The 16,328-nt window shown below is 42.8% G+C and overlaps 1 protein-coding gene across 2 annotated transcripts in view; it reads right to left on the minus strand.

The window, feature by feature from the left end:
• The window catches only part of GRM4 (glutamate metabotropic receptor 4), a 292,534-nt gene that overhangs the window by 12,145 nt on the left and 264,061 nt on the right, over positions 1 to 16,328 (minus strand). The window lies entirely within an intron of this gene.

A 16,328-nucleotide genomic window follows, 5' to 3' on the forward strand; every position in this document is an offset into this window, starting at 1 on the left:
CAGGGCTGGCTTTCACGACATACATAACTTATGGATGACCTTACCCCTTCCAATACAAATACATCATACAAACTAGTGTTAGTTATAGGAGTCGGCGAATCTGTCAATTTCAGTTTCTCATTCCTCTAATCTTAAATTCAATCCTCTTCATTTACCTACCCATAAGATAATTTTCAAAGCGTTTTTGTGTGAATGTTTCTTAATATGTATATTTTTACATGGAATGTTGCCCAATATACACAGTTTTGTAAAGTTTCCCCCCCGATATATAACATTTTAATGCTATTTTCCCTAATATTTGCATTTTCATGTACACTGTGGAGGACTGTGTTTTGGTTTGTCAGTTGTTTCAGAAAAGTGCCAATTAACTCGGTTTGCATTTAAGAGTGAAATGAATTGAATTTCTTATGCATCCTAGTTGGTTGTTTTAAGCAAACCTCCTCCTTGATCCAATAACTTAAATCTGAAAATATAACTCAAGAACAGGATATTACATTTACAGCCCCGCTTTCCTTCTATGATGCAATTCAAGGTGGTATTCATAGGATTCCCAGATAATCTTCCATTTCATCCTGCATTGGTCAGACCTATACCTGCTTGGTTCTCATAAGGTTGCAGTGTCATGGGCCTTCAGAGATTACCTGGTGGCCAGAATGCCAGCTATTGCAGAAATAATGCCTGCCCAACACTATTCATAGCACATTAAATAGGGCAGAGTTTAGTTGTGTTTTCCTTCCATCCCATCTCAGAAGCTTTATAACTTTACAACATCTAAAATAGCCCCATTAAAATGAAAAGATAAAATACACCAATGCTTCATCAATATTGAGTCCTATCACATATTGCCAGTCTCAGTAAGAGGACAATTTGTAAATTACTGTACCAAGAGAAGATGATCCCAGAGTTCAGGTGGCAAATATATTCAATGAATTCTCCTTGTCTAACAATTAAAAAAAAATTGCTTAAATGTAAATAAACTTTCACATTACCAAACCTAATTACGGGTGTATTTTTGACAAAGTGAAGGAAGTATGAGATGATTTTCAACTTAAGCAAAAGCTACCATTCATAATTAGAAGGTTAATACCCAAGGCTTCATTTTCATTCCCTGTAACAGTAACATACTAGAACCAAACTAACCGCCAAAAATAAACAACTTGCAGATCCACCAATTGAAATTTTGCCCACCCTCATTAAAATTGGGTGCTGTCAATTGATCAATGAAGCTTTAGCAGACTATGCTATAGATAGGCAGTTGCAGCTCTACTGAATAGCTATAGAAAGGAGCGGTTGCTGGCAGTGGCGTAGCGTGGGTTGTCAGCACCCGGGGCAAGGCAAGTAATTTGCGCCCCCTCTGCCCTAGGGGCAGAGAGCTGCGAGTGCGAGCGCGTGCCCCCCCCAGATGTTGCGCCCAGTGTGGCCGGCCCCTCCTGCACCCCCCACGCTACGCCACTGGTTGCTGGACTCCAGCTCGCATCAAATTATTTGGCCTTACTAACTACGGAGCTAGAATCCAGCAAGATGTGGAGGGCCACAGCTTATCCACCTCTGCTACAGAGTGTTTGTGATACTCTGTTGTATTGCAAAGCTAAGACACACTGTTGCACAAGGGATATTTTTGCATAACATTCCCTTTTGTTGCATCCGCAAAGGCATCTTGGCTGCACTTCCTTCATCCTCTCACCTCTTACATTAATTCCATAGCAGCAAATAAGGAGCTGAGATACATTGCAATCACAGAAACATTGTATGGGTGGGTATTCCCCCCTCCCATTTTAAGCCTCTCCTCCGGATTCCATGCATTGCCCCTCCCATCCCAGAGTATACAGGAAAAGCCCTTTCTCCTTTTAACAGGTAATTCTCATTCACCAGCTCGCTTCCTGAGCCGTTGTAATGTTAGTCACATATTACACACCGACGTAGCCTTTCTGCAGTCAAAACTAATTTCACGCTCACTGTCCAGGACTAACGGTGACAGATGTTTTGCAAAATGAAAGCCCATTAATCTGACTGTAGAATAATCCATTTTTCTATGGAAAGGGCCTGGCAGGCATCTCACAAATGGGGGATGTGTAAATCAGATAGCACCAGGAAGAGAAGCTCTCTTCATTTTGCCCAATCACAGAGAGGTGGCAGGGATGGGCAATTCTTCAACACTTCAAATGACAAGTCATCCTCTACTGGTTTGTCCCCCACCCTCTTTACACGGTTGCATGGTGAATCTCTATCACACATTGAGTAACGTCATACACATCCACATTTTATTCTTTGTTATTTGTCTTTACTAAAATTTTGGATCCATCCTACTAGAGCTATGCCAAAACATTTCAAACTTTCTATTTTTTTTTTTCCTGGGGGAAAATAAGGCTGGCATGGGGGACAGATTTCTTTAGAAATTTACAGGAAGGGTTGGCGCTTATCTTATTTAACCTTAGAAGGTAACCAAGGGTTTTCCATTTTTCCTTTGCTTTCTTTTATTAAAAGTTCCATGCCATGGAATAATCCCCTGTCTACAACTTCCCACCAGCTGAATTCCTGAGAATGCCTTGGGGTCAACACTACATAAAGGTGCAGGAAGCAACTCAAAGGTCTCTCTACAGCTTCCTGCCAACTACACATCATGATTAGATCCAGTAACATAAGGAGAAACCTCATTCCAAAAGTGTTAAGGAAACTTCTTCCTCTGACTGCCACATCCAACAAGGAGATCACAGAACATGTCCCCCCCCCCCTCTCTCTCACACACACATTTTTGCAGGGGGGTTTCCAGCTCAGTCTTACAGTCTACAATTTGCTAATCAGGACAGAGACTAGGGCTAAAGTTAGTATAGATCTTTCCCTTACACACATCTACCTTATGGAAGCCACCTGTCACCACATTTTGGGGTTGGGTTGCAATCATCTTGATAGAAAAGAGAGGTGACTCCAGGTAAAATACAATGAGCTGGGCCAAGAAGGAGTATGGTAGATTTGTGAGACACAACCTGAATGTTGGCAGGTTCTCTCTGGGCCCGTTTCAAAAATAAACAAAGGCCTCCATTTTGGGCTGCTCCCATTCCCAAGGCTTCTTCATGGGCACAGTCTAACAGTGGAACAACTAGCATACATCATTGTAGGTATGGTGGTGTGCACATGTTCATGCAGAGGTGGCTTTATAAAGAGAAGGGCTTTCTTTTTTGGGGGGGGTATAGTGCTTATAGTGGGAGACTAAGATGACAGGCTACACTACTTGTTCCATCCTGACTATGCTTACAGATTCTAATGACAGGTTGGGCAGATGATGGACAGGCAAATCTTAGGGCAGGTATTTGCTCCCACCTTCTCTCCCCAGCTCCAGTACTGCCTAGAACCTTTCTAACCTCTAGAAAATTACTTCCTGCCATTGTTTATGAATAGTCTTTTAGCTACCTAAAGATAGATATAAAATTATCTCTTGATGCAGAAATGAAAAAAGGTGAAATGAAGAGGTTTCTCACTGGCACCCAAAGAAGAAGATGGATTACTAAAGGTTGCTGAGCTTCCAGCTACTGAAGAGGAGGGAACACGAAAACAAACACACACACACACACACACACACACACACACATTATGGCAATCTTGCAGATCCTTGCTACAGTCTGTATGAATTCCTATTTTCAGATATGTGACATTGACAGCATTATTTCCCCCCTCAATATATGCCACAGATGAACTTTATGTGAACCCAACCACATAGAATCATAGAGTTGGAAGGAACCACGAGGGTTATCTCCAACTACTGCAATGCACGAATCTTTTTGTGGGACCTGAACCCACAATCCTCAGATTAAGAGTCTCATCGTCTGCTGACTGAGCTATAGAGATGGGCCACATGTATGGAGTATATGGAACATATGTACAGAACACATGGAATATTCTGAAGAATAGTGGTATAATCAAAAAATGTTGAAATGAGGGCTTATTGAAGATGCCTTAGTGATGATCGAGTCAATCAGACCTTCGGATGCAGAACACTAGTCCATATATTTGTTAGCATGGATTTCATGTGCACACGGTATCAAGATACATGGCAGTAGGCATGGTGGGGGAGGCAGGCCACAGGCACAATGGCTGAGATTAGCAAACGAATATTTTGTGAGTGCTAATGTTCTTATTGACGGTATTGCACAATCAGTACAACTGCATGGTAGAGCACACAATCACATCACAGCATTTTCTGTGAAATGGTCCTTTGTATTTAGCAATTCAAATTACAAGGAGTGCTTCATTTTTCTCCCATTCATCTAACTGTATTCTGCTGCTCTCAAAAGCAGTGGGATTCAGGGATGGGAGGATGACTGCAAAACCATAAATCCTACAGCCATGGGGGAGTTTCCAAAGTTTACAGATAGAAGGCTATGAATTTGAATTACACTCTCAGCGTCCTTTTCAATCAGGTAAAGTGGATACAAAAGAGGACAGGGATCTTACGCTGTTCATCACTCTGTATAAGAGGGAATTTCAGCCAATGCACCTTTTCTCCCTATTGCATGATGACAGAGTATTTCCAGGCTTGGAAATATGAATGAGAGCTGGTGTGCTGCAGTGGTTAGAGCATTGGACAAAAACCAAGAGACCAAGGCTCAAATCCATACTCAGCCAGGAAGCTCACTGGGTGGCCTTGGACCAGTCACTCTCCCACAGCTTAACCTACTTCATGGGGTTGTTGTGAGGGGAAAATGGGAAGAGGTAAAGCTATGCATGCCACCTTGAACTCCTTGGAGGCAAGCTGGAATGTAAATGTAAGAGATAAATAAATCACAGGGACTTCCAATGTTCACCTCAAATACTAGGCCAGTATTACAATCCAAAATCCAGTTTAGATTTTAATCTCAGCCAGATAAGAATTCCTCTGCTTTAGAGTTCATGAACTGAATTCATCTTCTGCCATTCCCCAGTCCAGGCAGCCCCTTTCCTCTCTCCCCTTCCCACTAATCCTCTATTCCCCTTATCTTACTCCCATCCCCACTATACTACCTCTAGCAGCAAGTAGGGAGAGGGAAGGGTCACTATAATTAGCTCCTATAATTCTTTTCCCCCAATGGTCCCTTGTCAATGACAATGTCAGTAGCCCTTGGAAAAATGATGGTTAGCATTCAAGTAACATGTTCCATCAGTGCAAGGGTTTCTGCATATGCAATGTGACTTTCCCTATTTTCCTCCCCCTGTGTTCCCCACACCCTCTCCAAATCTGCTCCATAGGGTTGGGAGAACCCCTTCATCAGATTTGGGGGCATTCTGGAAGAGGGGAGGGGAGCAACTTGTTATTTTCTGCATTAACTGGATGCACTTTTCAGGCATGGCTGCCCCTAGTCAGAGGATGAAGCCTGCCAACTTTCAGAATGATATGTGCAGTGGTTCTCCCACAAGGGCAGGCTTTACTGTTTTGAGCTGGTAAAACAGAAATCACTTCACTTCACTTCTAGTATTTTGTGGACAATCAGCCTGAAAACCAGTGACATGATGAGGGAAGTGCCTCTGGGTAAGTTGGTAACAATAGGCTGTCAATGAGCAACACAACTGAGAGTTTACTTGAGGGACAATCAGGTAGAGCTGAGGGCCAGGGAGAGAAGGGTAATAACAGAACTAGAGGGGGAGGGGAGATGATGATGATGATGAGGAGGATGATGATAAAGAATTCAATGTAATCAAATCACAGGTACCCTAAAACTGCAGAGAGGAGAATGGGACTTTGAACAAGCAAACTAAAAGTGGGAGAAAAAACTAGGGGAAATCAACAGAACCAGCAAACACACACAGCAGCAACAAATGGGGGACTCTAAGAGAAGTCTATGCAAAGCTAGTATAAATGAGCAAAAACAGATGGAATGCAAGGCACATTAAGGTAGGAGGTGTTTGTTAGAAAACAGAAAGGGATTGAATTAAAAGGAACAAAAGCCCCAGAACTGAACTGAGGGAGAGGGAAAGTGAATGACCCTATACTAGGGATGGATACTGACAGGGATACTGTCAGTTTTGGTTTCTCTCATTTCTTCATTCCTCCAGTCTTAAATTCATTTCACTACATTTCTGCAGCAATTTGGCCGTGTGTTGTTTTTTTCATTCCCCTTGAAAATTCATAAGCATTATTGCTCAAGCATCTCCTAAAAGGCACATTTTTGTATGCAGTTTTTATTACTATGAACATTTTGGAAGCAATTTCCCTAAATATATTGCATGTTTGTATGTTATTCCCATTAATATATGCATAATTATGCACATTTTATACAGTATGTGCATTTTTGTATATGTTGGTTGATTGGAGAGCTGCTTTGCAAAACTCAGAGAATTATAGTGTCCTGATCAAAGGAAGTGATAAAGATAAAGGACCCCTGACAGTTAAGTCCAGTCGTGAATGACTCTGGGGTTGCAGTGCTCATCTTGCTTTACTGGCTGAGGGAGCCAACGGTTGTTTGCAGACAGTTTTTCCAGGACATGTGGCCATGACTAAGCTGCTTCTGGCGAACCAGAGCAGTGCACGGAAACGCCATTTACCTTCCCGCCGGAGCGGTACCTATTTATCTACTTGCACTTAGACGTGCTTTCGAAAGGCTAGGTTGGCAGGAGCTGGGACTGAACAACAGGAGCTCACCCTGTCGCGGGCATTCGAAATGCCAACCTTCCAATCGGCAAGCCCAAGGCTCAGTGGTTTACACCACAGCACCACCCGCGTCCCTAGGAAGTGATAGTCCCACTCTATTCTGCCTTGGCTAGACCAATGATTATATTATTCTACGAAGTGTGAATTCTTAAGAATGACCATGTTTTGGCTTACTTATTGTTTCAGAAAGTGTGAATTTGGTAGCTCTACCTTTAATTGAGAACCGAATCAAATTTCTCCCCCATATCTACTCTGTACTCAGCTGTCCTAAGAGTTTGCAAACTAAGAATCAAAATAACTCAAAGTGGGGGGTGGGGCCAGCAGCAGAATGGAAACAAATTGATTTAAGTATTTATTTTTAATTGTTTGTTTGGAACCAAAGCAATAAGAGAGGATACCAATAGTCTACCACAGGCATAGGCAAACTCCAGCCCTCCAGATGTTTAGGACTACAATTCCCATCATCCCTAGCTAACAGGAACAGTGGTCAGGGATGATGAGAATTGTAGTCTCAAACATCTGGAGGGCCAGAGTTTGCCTATGCCTGGTCTACCACACTGCTAAATATTCTGCTTTCCCAGGCAAAACTCATAGAGGAACAACAACGCAAAAACAACCACTTTTATTTACTTCCAGCTCCCTTGTCCAAGTCACTGTGATTGGAATGCACAGGGGAAATAATTCACTGAGGTTAAGACTTAGGTTTGTCCATCAAAACAAAAGATAACCTTCCCTTTCTACTCCTCCCCACTTGTGCTCAGGGCATTTCCCTAATTGGCTGGGTTTCCCTTTTCAAAATAACAAAAGTAATAATGCAGCTACTTCATTTTAAGGGCAAAATGCAGCTGGGGGGGGCATCCACATTCACAGAATGACTCAGTACTTTAGGGTGTCTGGGATCTGACTCAAGTTGCCTTGTTAAATGGCAGAATTTGACTGAGTCATGTGAAAGCCATACCTGGATCACCTCTGTTCTAGTTTTGCTGCGCACAGAGCCAATGTGCACCCCTAGTATATACTCAGATAGATTTCCCTGTGAAATACATGATACAGAATTTTTCCATTTCTGGAGATGCTCCCTCTGGTCCACGTGGCTGGCAAGGAGCATGTAGTGGCCCAGTTCAGTGTGGAGTCTGCATTGCTGGCCAGTTACGACCACAGAAATGAGGCATCCTTCTGGAAAAGGAGCCTGCTTTTTCAAGGGAGACACACCTTCCATGTTCAGTTACGTGCCATACTTTGATCACTGCTCATGGCCAAGTCCTTAGATGAGCCCTGATCCACTAGCATGATCCCTACTAGTATGAATATTCTATTGAAAATTATTCACCAATGAAGACTTTATTCCGAAACAGTTGAACTATTCCGGTTATACTGTTCTTTTGAGACTCCAGAGAGACGTCTTCCTTTGAGACTTTTGTGAGACGTCTTCCTTTGAGAGACAGCTTGGCGTTCCTCGCTATTCATTGATTTGTTTGATTCTTTGTCTCTGATACATATAACAACTTGTAGTTACTTGTATATTTTGTGAGACGTGTTATATAATATATACATCATTTTAAAGTGGTTTGTTCATATATTTTGAATGACATCATAACCAATTGTATATTCACTAACAGTTATTAGCCAACATGTTGCATTTCCATTTTTGTAGATTGTTACATTATGCAACACAGGGGCTTGTGTTTGTTCAAGTCCTTAGATGAGCCTAGAAACTGTACCGGATTTCTCTTCTGCTAGAAAGCAGAGCTATTCAATGTCGCTGTTCAAAAGTTGTGTTTGTGCAACCGATTTGTCAGAGGAAGAAAGTGCATACGCTGAAGCATATCCATTGGAAAAAGTAATGTACCCATTGCTGACTGATTTTCTGGCATTCTGCAAAAGTATTTTACTGTCACAGATCAGTCGCAGCACACCTTAGCAAAGTATGCTACACACACACAGACACACACACACACACACACAGACACTCTCTACCATCTCAAGCTCTCCACTAAAGGAAGGGGGAACAGCAAATTTCTAATTGCATTGGCTACAAAAGGGCATTCATGTTGTGATGACTGCTGCATTACCTTCCCCAGACAGGGACGAATCAGGCTGTCAGTGACAAACTTATTCACCACAAAGACTCAGAAACAATTGCAAGCATCATTGCAAGTGGGGCATTATTTCTGTTGGCTTTAACCAGGACACTATTTAATTCAGATCTCTGCCAAGGAGACCTAAAGGGGTATAGTCCCAAATGGCCAATTTACACCAGATGGGGACTTGATTAAACACACCGTGTTTTCTTCATTACACCTTTGCACTAAAGGCCTGTCCAGGCAATTGTTTACCGTACAACACATTTGTAGCTTTCATTCTGCTGTTGCTGTGGATCCAAATCTCTCTACCACAAGTATTAATCCTGTTTTTCCTTCACTTAGTGCATCAATTTGGGGTAAATTGCATCCTCCCAAACTTCCTATGGCTATTGGTGTAAACAGGGACAAGATTTTGTGTAGTGTGGAGCTGTAGGGTTCATTTCCTTGGGTAGAGGCCATTATTTGTGCTTTCCTTCTTAACATGGCCTCTGTATTAATGTGCTACATTTCATGAGATACACTAATGTGCTGGTGTCTGTCATTTGTGAGGAAAACTTTGTTGAGCCTGAGGGTCCCATTCCCTTCTGGACAACTTTCTAGTGGGCGGGGCCTGAAGATAAAGTGGGTGGAGCAACACAGGTACATTTTACCTTTGTGCTGCAGGATAGTTCCTCTGCACACTCACACACTCCTCTCTATCTTTCATCTAGTTAAGCAAGAGACAAGGACAGCCCAACTAGGTAAAAACACTGAGCATGTGAGGCTGGACCAGAGTGAGGTATGGCCCAGGGAGAGGGGTGGGTGGCATGGGAAGAGTTCTGGGGGCCAGACAAAGAGAACTGCATTTAGCTCCCAGGCCTGCAGGTCCTCACTCTGGTAATAGTGGGAAGGTGTGTAATAGCATTCAAGCTGCCACATAAAAGCAAAGCTATGGAACTGAAATTGGGGCTGGTGGGGAATTTGCTAATGCATCAATTCCCACATCTCTGGAAACAAAACAAAATATGTTATGCCTCCCAGTTTCTTGAGGAAATGTCACAGCACTGTCAGGCAATGTCCATGGTGAGGACCTTTTTGTCTAAATTACACTTACAAGTGAGGAAAAGGCACGTCCTACTTCTCTCAGCTACTCCTAGGTGTGCACCCAATTAGGCAGTTGTCGCAACAGAGAAGCCTCGCCCGGGACTTCAGCTTCCCCCACCCAAGCTGAACGCAAGCAGACATAGGCTCCTCCAGCTTCAATCCTGTCCTGGGAGACCATGGAGCAGGAGGTGTGGGGGCAGGAGGAAGAGGTGGGGCAGCCCTTGCCTCTACACCAGCCTGACCTATTTCTTCCTCTTTATACACCTCTTCTTCACTGTCCAATCCTGCAGCTTCTCCTGCCTCTAACCCTCATCTCCTGGATGTTACTTGTTCCTCCAGTTCTTCCAAGTCTGTCTCCAACCGTCCTTAGTGTCATCAGTATCTAGCCATCACTCCTCATTGTCCAGCCAGTCCCTGAGAGGGAAGGTTGCATTTTGGGTACATCTGCTTCACTGTACACCTAAAATTGCTAACAGGAGATGTAGCTTCAGCTTCATTCTCTCTTCTTCTGCTTGTTTGCTGGGGAGGGGAACTATATACTCCCTAATCCAGACAACTGTGATGTGCCAGTATCTCACGGGAACCAAGCCAGAATATAGGTGATGACATCTGTCATGCACCAAAGCTCATCAAAGAGAACAGAAAACTATGTAAAACTTCTGCATTGCAACAGCTCTGCTATGGAATATAAAATACTCTGCAGCCAACGGTAATGGCTTTGTTTAGAATTTACCAGAATCTACCTAATCTAAGTTCTCAAAATATTGCTTTTCATGTTCTAATTTGATCCAGAGGGCTTATTTAAGGTACACTACAGAAAGGCTTCTTAATTTTGAGAATTATGACTGCTTGGTGTCTGAGAAATCATATTTAGGCTCAGTTCCCCATTTCTAAAAATGGAGCAATAACCTTTACTGCAGAGGTTGCCAAAGTAGACCAACGAAGCCCCCTTTCCCTCTTATATTAGTCTTGAAAGAAGCATTCTATTGTTGCCAATAGACTAGGTTGTGATGTGTGCTTGGTTGTGATGTGGGTGTAGGGGTTTGTGGTGCCTACCCAGTTTCTTTAGGCTGCAAATATACTCATGGGCCCAAAAAGGTTGGTGACCCTTGAATTGCTCTAAGGCTGAATTAATTGTGGATTTTAAAACATCTGCCATATTAAAGGTAAAATTCTTTTCAGGCTACCCAAGGATGTGAGTGCTCGATATAGATGATTCAAATTTAAAAATGCATCTATCTATCTATCATCTATCATCTATCATCTATCATCTATCATCTATCTATCTATCTATCTATCTATCTATCTATCTATCTCTCTATCTCTCTCTCTCTCTCTCTCTCTATCTATCTATCATCTATCATCTATCATCTATCTATCTATCTATCATCTATCTATCATCCATCTCAAAAATAAATGAACATTGTAGGATCCACTGGTCTGAAAGATACAACTTGCCCAATTAACATTTTTCAACAAGCTAGGTCTTTTGAGGTCAAGTGACACTTTCAATAAATATTAATACCTTTATATTAAAAGCCTAACATCTATCCTTGGATGAAAATGCATCATAAATGGCACAGTAGATCTGGGTAAGCCTCTGGCTGCAGGTAAATCAATTTTTTAAAGAAGAGATTAACAAGTTATCAGTTTGTTGTTAAATTAAAACAGCACAGACAATCTTGTGCTTGTATGGTAAAATGCTTCTCTTCAGATTAAATTAACATTGAGACAGGGATATACCATATTTTTCCGTGTATAAGACTAGGTTTTTTTCCTAAAAAATAATGTCAAAAATTAGGGGGCGTTTTATACACAGGGCCATCTCCCCCCCATTTTCTTAAATCTGAGTCCCCAAAAATAGGGGGTGTCTTATACATGGGGGGTGTCTTAGAAACGGAAAAATACGGTAGGTTGTTTGGGGAAGTTGTGAGGAATTAGGTTTGCATATCCACATCTTGGGTCCATGTATATAAATTAAGGCTTTGGGGCAGGAAGTTGTAATGGTTATTCAGTCAATTAGTGGTCTCTTTAGATCTCCGTCTTGTGTTATTGAATGGAGGAGGAAGAAGAGAAAGAAGTCCCAATTCTGACTCATAGGAAATTAATTATGCAGCAGATGCTATCTGCTGCTAAACTTTGCACAGCACAAAGTGATTGAAAGCAACAACAGTTCCTGCATTGAAAACAATGGCTTTTAAAACTTTCGCCACTGTGCATAAACTTAGTGGGCAAGTTCAAAAAGCGAGGCGACTTAGTGAGAGAAATCAATTCTACTATAATGGTAGCCCACAGTGAGTGCTGAAGGAGGTAGACATGTTTTATGGTGGTAGCAATTTTGAATTTCCCAAGCTGCAAAAAGTGCTTCAGAACACTAGGAAAAAAAAAATGGTGGCTGCTCCCATTCTCTTCCCGTAAAAGAATTTGGCCTCATCCCCCAAATACCAATTGCTAAGAAAGGCAAATATAAATACAAGTCACTGAAAAAAATGGCCCTTATCAATTCAGTGCAGCCTTAATGTGTGTGCAATGGCAAAATGGGTGGGGAGGGGTAGAGAAAAAGGATTTGAAAACTGAAGCAAACTGCAAATGCACAGCATTTAAACCAAATTCAGAAATTTACAAAAAATGGAATAATCAAGGGTCCTTAATTTATTATTCGCACTTCAGAAATAAGACCAGATACAGTGGTACCTCAGGTTACATACGCTTCAGGTTACAGACTCCGCCAACCCAGAAATAGTACCTCGGGTTAAGAACTTTGCTTCAGGATGAGAACACAAAGCGTGCTCTGGCGGCGCGGCGGCAGCGGGAGGCCCCATTAGCTAAAGTGGTGCTTCAGGTTAAGAACAGTTTCATATTAAGAACAGACCTCCGGAACGAATTAAGTACTTAACCTGAGGTACCGCTGTAATGCAAAACTTTGGAATCTTGAGAGAAGTTTTCAGAGCAAGAGAATTTTGAAAGGATCCCTAATCAACACACACCATAATGGGGTGATGAGGAACAGGGTGCTCTTTCCTTTTTCCTGTTTTTCTTGTTATTTTTCAAAAAAATTACCTGTTAATTTCCTGTTGGGTCAAGTGTTATGACATTTGCAAAGCTCTGTGTATTTTTTCACTTTAATATGCCAATTGCTATAAAAAAATAATTTTAATTTTTGCTGTAAAACCATATTCAGAAAGTGTTTAATAAAATTTAACCAACAAAAGGGGAAAAAATACTACCATGCTGCAAAGATGGTTGCATTTGGGGACCTTCTGTCACAGAGGCTCTGGGATATTGATAAAAGCTGAGAGGCAAGAAGCTGCTCTTAATGAGCAGAGCTGGAGGAGGAAGAAAAAGGAGGTGCAGAGTGGCTGCTAATGGGTTTGTGTAGGCAGCAGCCACTGTCATGATGCTCCCACTGGAGTACTTACCAATGCTTTCTATTTAAAACAATAAACCTGCCTCCATTGACTAAATCAAAAGTGGCTTAGGCAGGGCACAACGTTTCAAGGACAGTGGATACTGTCCCTAGAGAGAGGCTCTCGCTGAGCCCTGGATAGGTATCCTCAAATGTGGTAGCCCAGGCTGGAAGATTATTCATTTCAAATGGTGCTGATACTTAGGTGAAGAACATGCCAACCTTTTATTCCATTTGTGGGTGATAACTCCAATTTTGAGATATATTCTAAGCTAGAACCATAAGACAAAGCTTTCTGGAGCCTCCTCTTTCCTATGACAGTTGGTATCTTGACTGAGGGCAAAGGGAGTTGGCCTGAGAGAATATCTGCATCAGATATTGGACTATATGTCAAGGAGACATTGTACTACCTTCCTGGCTCACTTAAAGTACCATTCTCTGATGTTCCAGGGAGCCAATCAGCCTTGGCTCTCTTGGATTTCTCAGGGTCACTTTTTTTTACTTTGCCCTCTTGGAGAGCTCCCATTTCTCCTTTCTTGTGTCCTTCCCCTTTCTGCCCACCTCAGCCTCAATCAACTTCCTATATATGTCATAGGAAGTAACCGTATACTGAATCAGATCATTGTCCCATCTCTTTCAGTCCTATTGACCCTGACCAGCAGCAGGTCTCCAGGATATCTGTGACTAGAGATGCTTGAGATTGAACCTAGGACTTCAGCCCAAAAAACAACCACTCATCTTACAGAGTTCCTCCATTCTTGTTTTCCTGATGACTGCAGTAAATGAAACATCTGTCTGTCTGTGGATCTAGTACTCCACCTCAACTCAGCATGCTCCAGTGTATCCAAATGAAATGATGGGCATAAAAGGAACCCATGTAGGTGATGCTGAACAGGGATGCAGTTACACTCAATGGTACCTGGACTCCATGGCTATAGATCAGGCTTCCTCAACCTCGGTCCTCCAGATGTTTTGAGACTACAATTCCCATCATCCCTGACCACTGGTCCTGCTAGCTAGGGATCATGGGAGTTGCAGGCCAAAAGCATCTGGAGGGCCAAGGTTGAGGAAGCCTGCTATAGATGCTTTTCTTGATCAAAATTGTTGTGTTAGTCTAGTATAGAGATGGGCCATAATATTCAGCAGAAAGCTGTCAGAGGTTATGTTCCAATAGCAGTGGGACCATACCCAAAATTGGACAGAGCTGGGCCAACACGCAATCACAAATATTTTCCATGGGAAAAGAGGCATATATTTAATTCACAGAAACTCCACATACATTTTGTCCATACATTTTTTTCCGGGGGGGGGGGCTCTCCAACACCCTTCATCAGTCCCCAGAACTTAGTAGCCACCATGGAAGAATGCACATGTCCCTTTCCCCAGGCTAATGAGGGTTGAGCTTGGAAGGCAGCCTTGCTTCTGCAATGATTGGGAGCTGGAAGCTCCACCGCTTCCTGGTTCCTAACCAGGCTCTGATCTAAGCAAATGCTTCCATGCACTTCCCCTTCCTCCCAAGTAGCCTCATGTGCTCCTAACCAGCACATAGTGGTGACTCGAAAGACCCTACATGGATAGCTATATCCTGCTCCTATAGCCCTGGAAATTGTGTGTTGAGACCCAGCCAGGCAGCTAGTGTGGGAACCTCTAGTCCTGGGGCAGTCATGTCTGGATCCAGTGGCTCTTCAGGGTCCCTAATAGTGTGGAGATCTGCTACGGGTCTTGTCCTCCTAAGTTCTGATTAGGGTTGAACTGTTGCAGCAAATAATGTCAGTGCACATCTGAACAGCTAAACCCAAGCTGTTCTAAATTAAACCCTCTGTTTATAGACGCTCCTGATTTTGGATTAATTTTCCTGTGGAGTCAAAACCTATATTGCCCTTGGTGGACTTCATGCCTCTTTTCCTCCCTTCCTTTGTGTTGAAACATTATGGGGCCCTAGTCACCTGGGCAGAATACCCAATTATCACTTTTGTTATTTATTATCACCATGAGCCTTTGCTAAAGAAACAAAAGGAACAAGGAGCACAGGATTATTTCCCTCCCCTGCTTGCCATATCTCTGAAAGCGCAGGCGATAAATAGTGGAATAGACAATGATGATGCTATTTGGCTTCTGCCTTATCAGCAGAGGAAATTGTCTCTTTCTTTAGATCCTCGGTTATTGCTATTTCTGTAATCCACCGGGATCTGTTAGGATAAGAGGCTCCTCTGAGAAAGGGCTTGGGGGACTTGTTAGAATAATCTGCTGCCTCCGTGTAAAGTTGTAGACACAGGGTGGGAAAAATTAATAAAATAACACTGAGATCTCATCAGTTGCTCCCTCGGGAGAAAAGAATGAGGCAATTTCACTTGGGCACACAGATCAAAAAGCCACTTCCATGCAGATGCTGTGAAGAAGCAAACAGGGTGCAATTTCAGCTCCATACAGTGCAGAGGCGCAAGCGCACACCACACACTCCCACAACTTGAATGCTTTTCAAAAGCTACCTAGATAGGAGACTGTTAGACCAGGGAATGTAATAATCTTTGTACTACAATCACACCTTGAAGCCCCAGGTTAGTTCCAAGGCCCCATTTACACTATGAAGACAAAAGATGCAGTACCTGCCTTGAATATTTCACATTCTCCTTTACCAAGAGACAACGAATAAGGGATTGTGCTTCTCAGTCTTAAGGGGGAAGAAATATGAAATAAAATGTCTACGAAAGTGAGTGTCCAGAGCAGGAATCAGAAATCCACCTCCTCTCAATTAGCACAGTTGTATTCCTGAAATAGGGATGCGGGTGGCGCTGTGGGTTAAACCACAGAGCCTAGGGCTTGCCGATCAAAGGTCGCGGTTCGAATCCCCATGACGGGGTGAGCTCCCATTGCTCGGTCCCTGCTCCTGCCAACCTAGCAGTTCAAAAGCACGTCAAAGTGCAAGTAGATAAATAGGCACTGCTCTGGCAGGAAGGTAAACAGCGTTTTCGTGCACTGCTCTGGTTTGCCAGAAGCAGCTTAGTCATGCTGGCCACATGACCCGGAAGCTGTACGCTGGCTCCCTCAGCCAATAAAGCGAGATGAGCACCGCAACCCCAGAGTCAGTCACGACTGGACCTAATGGTCCTTTATTCCTTTACCTTTACCTTTATTC

The sequence above is a fragment of the Podarcis vaucheri genome (genome assembly GCF_965113315.1).
Source record: "Podarcis vaucheri genome assembly, chromosome: 6".
Classification (NCBI taxonomy): domain Eukaryota; kingdom Metazoa; phylum Chordata; class Lepidosauria; order Squamata; family Lacertidae; genus Podarcis; species Podarcis vaucheri.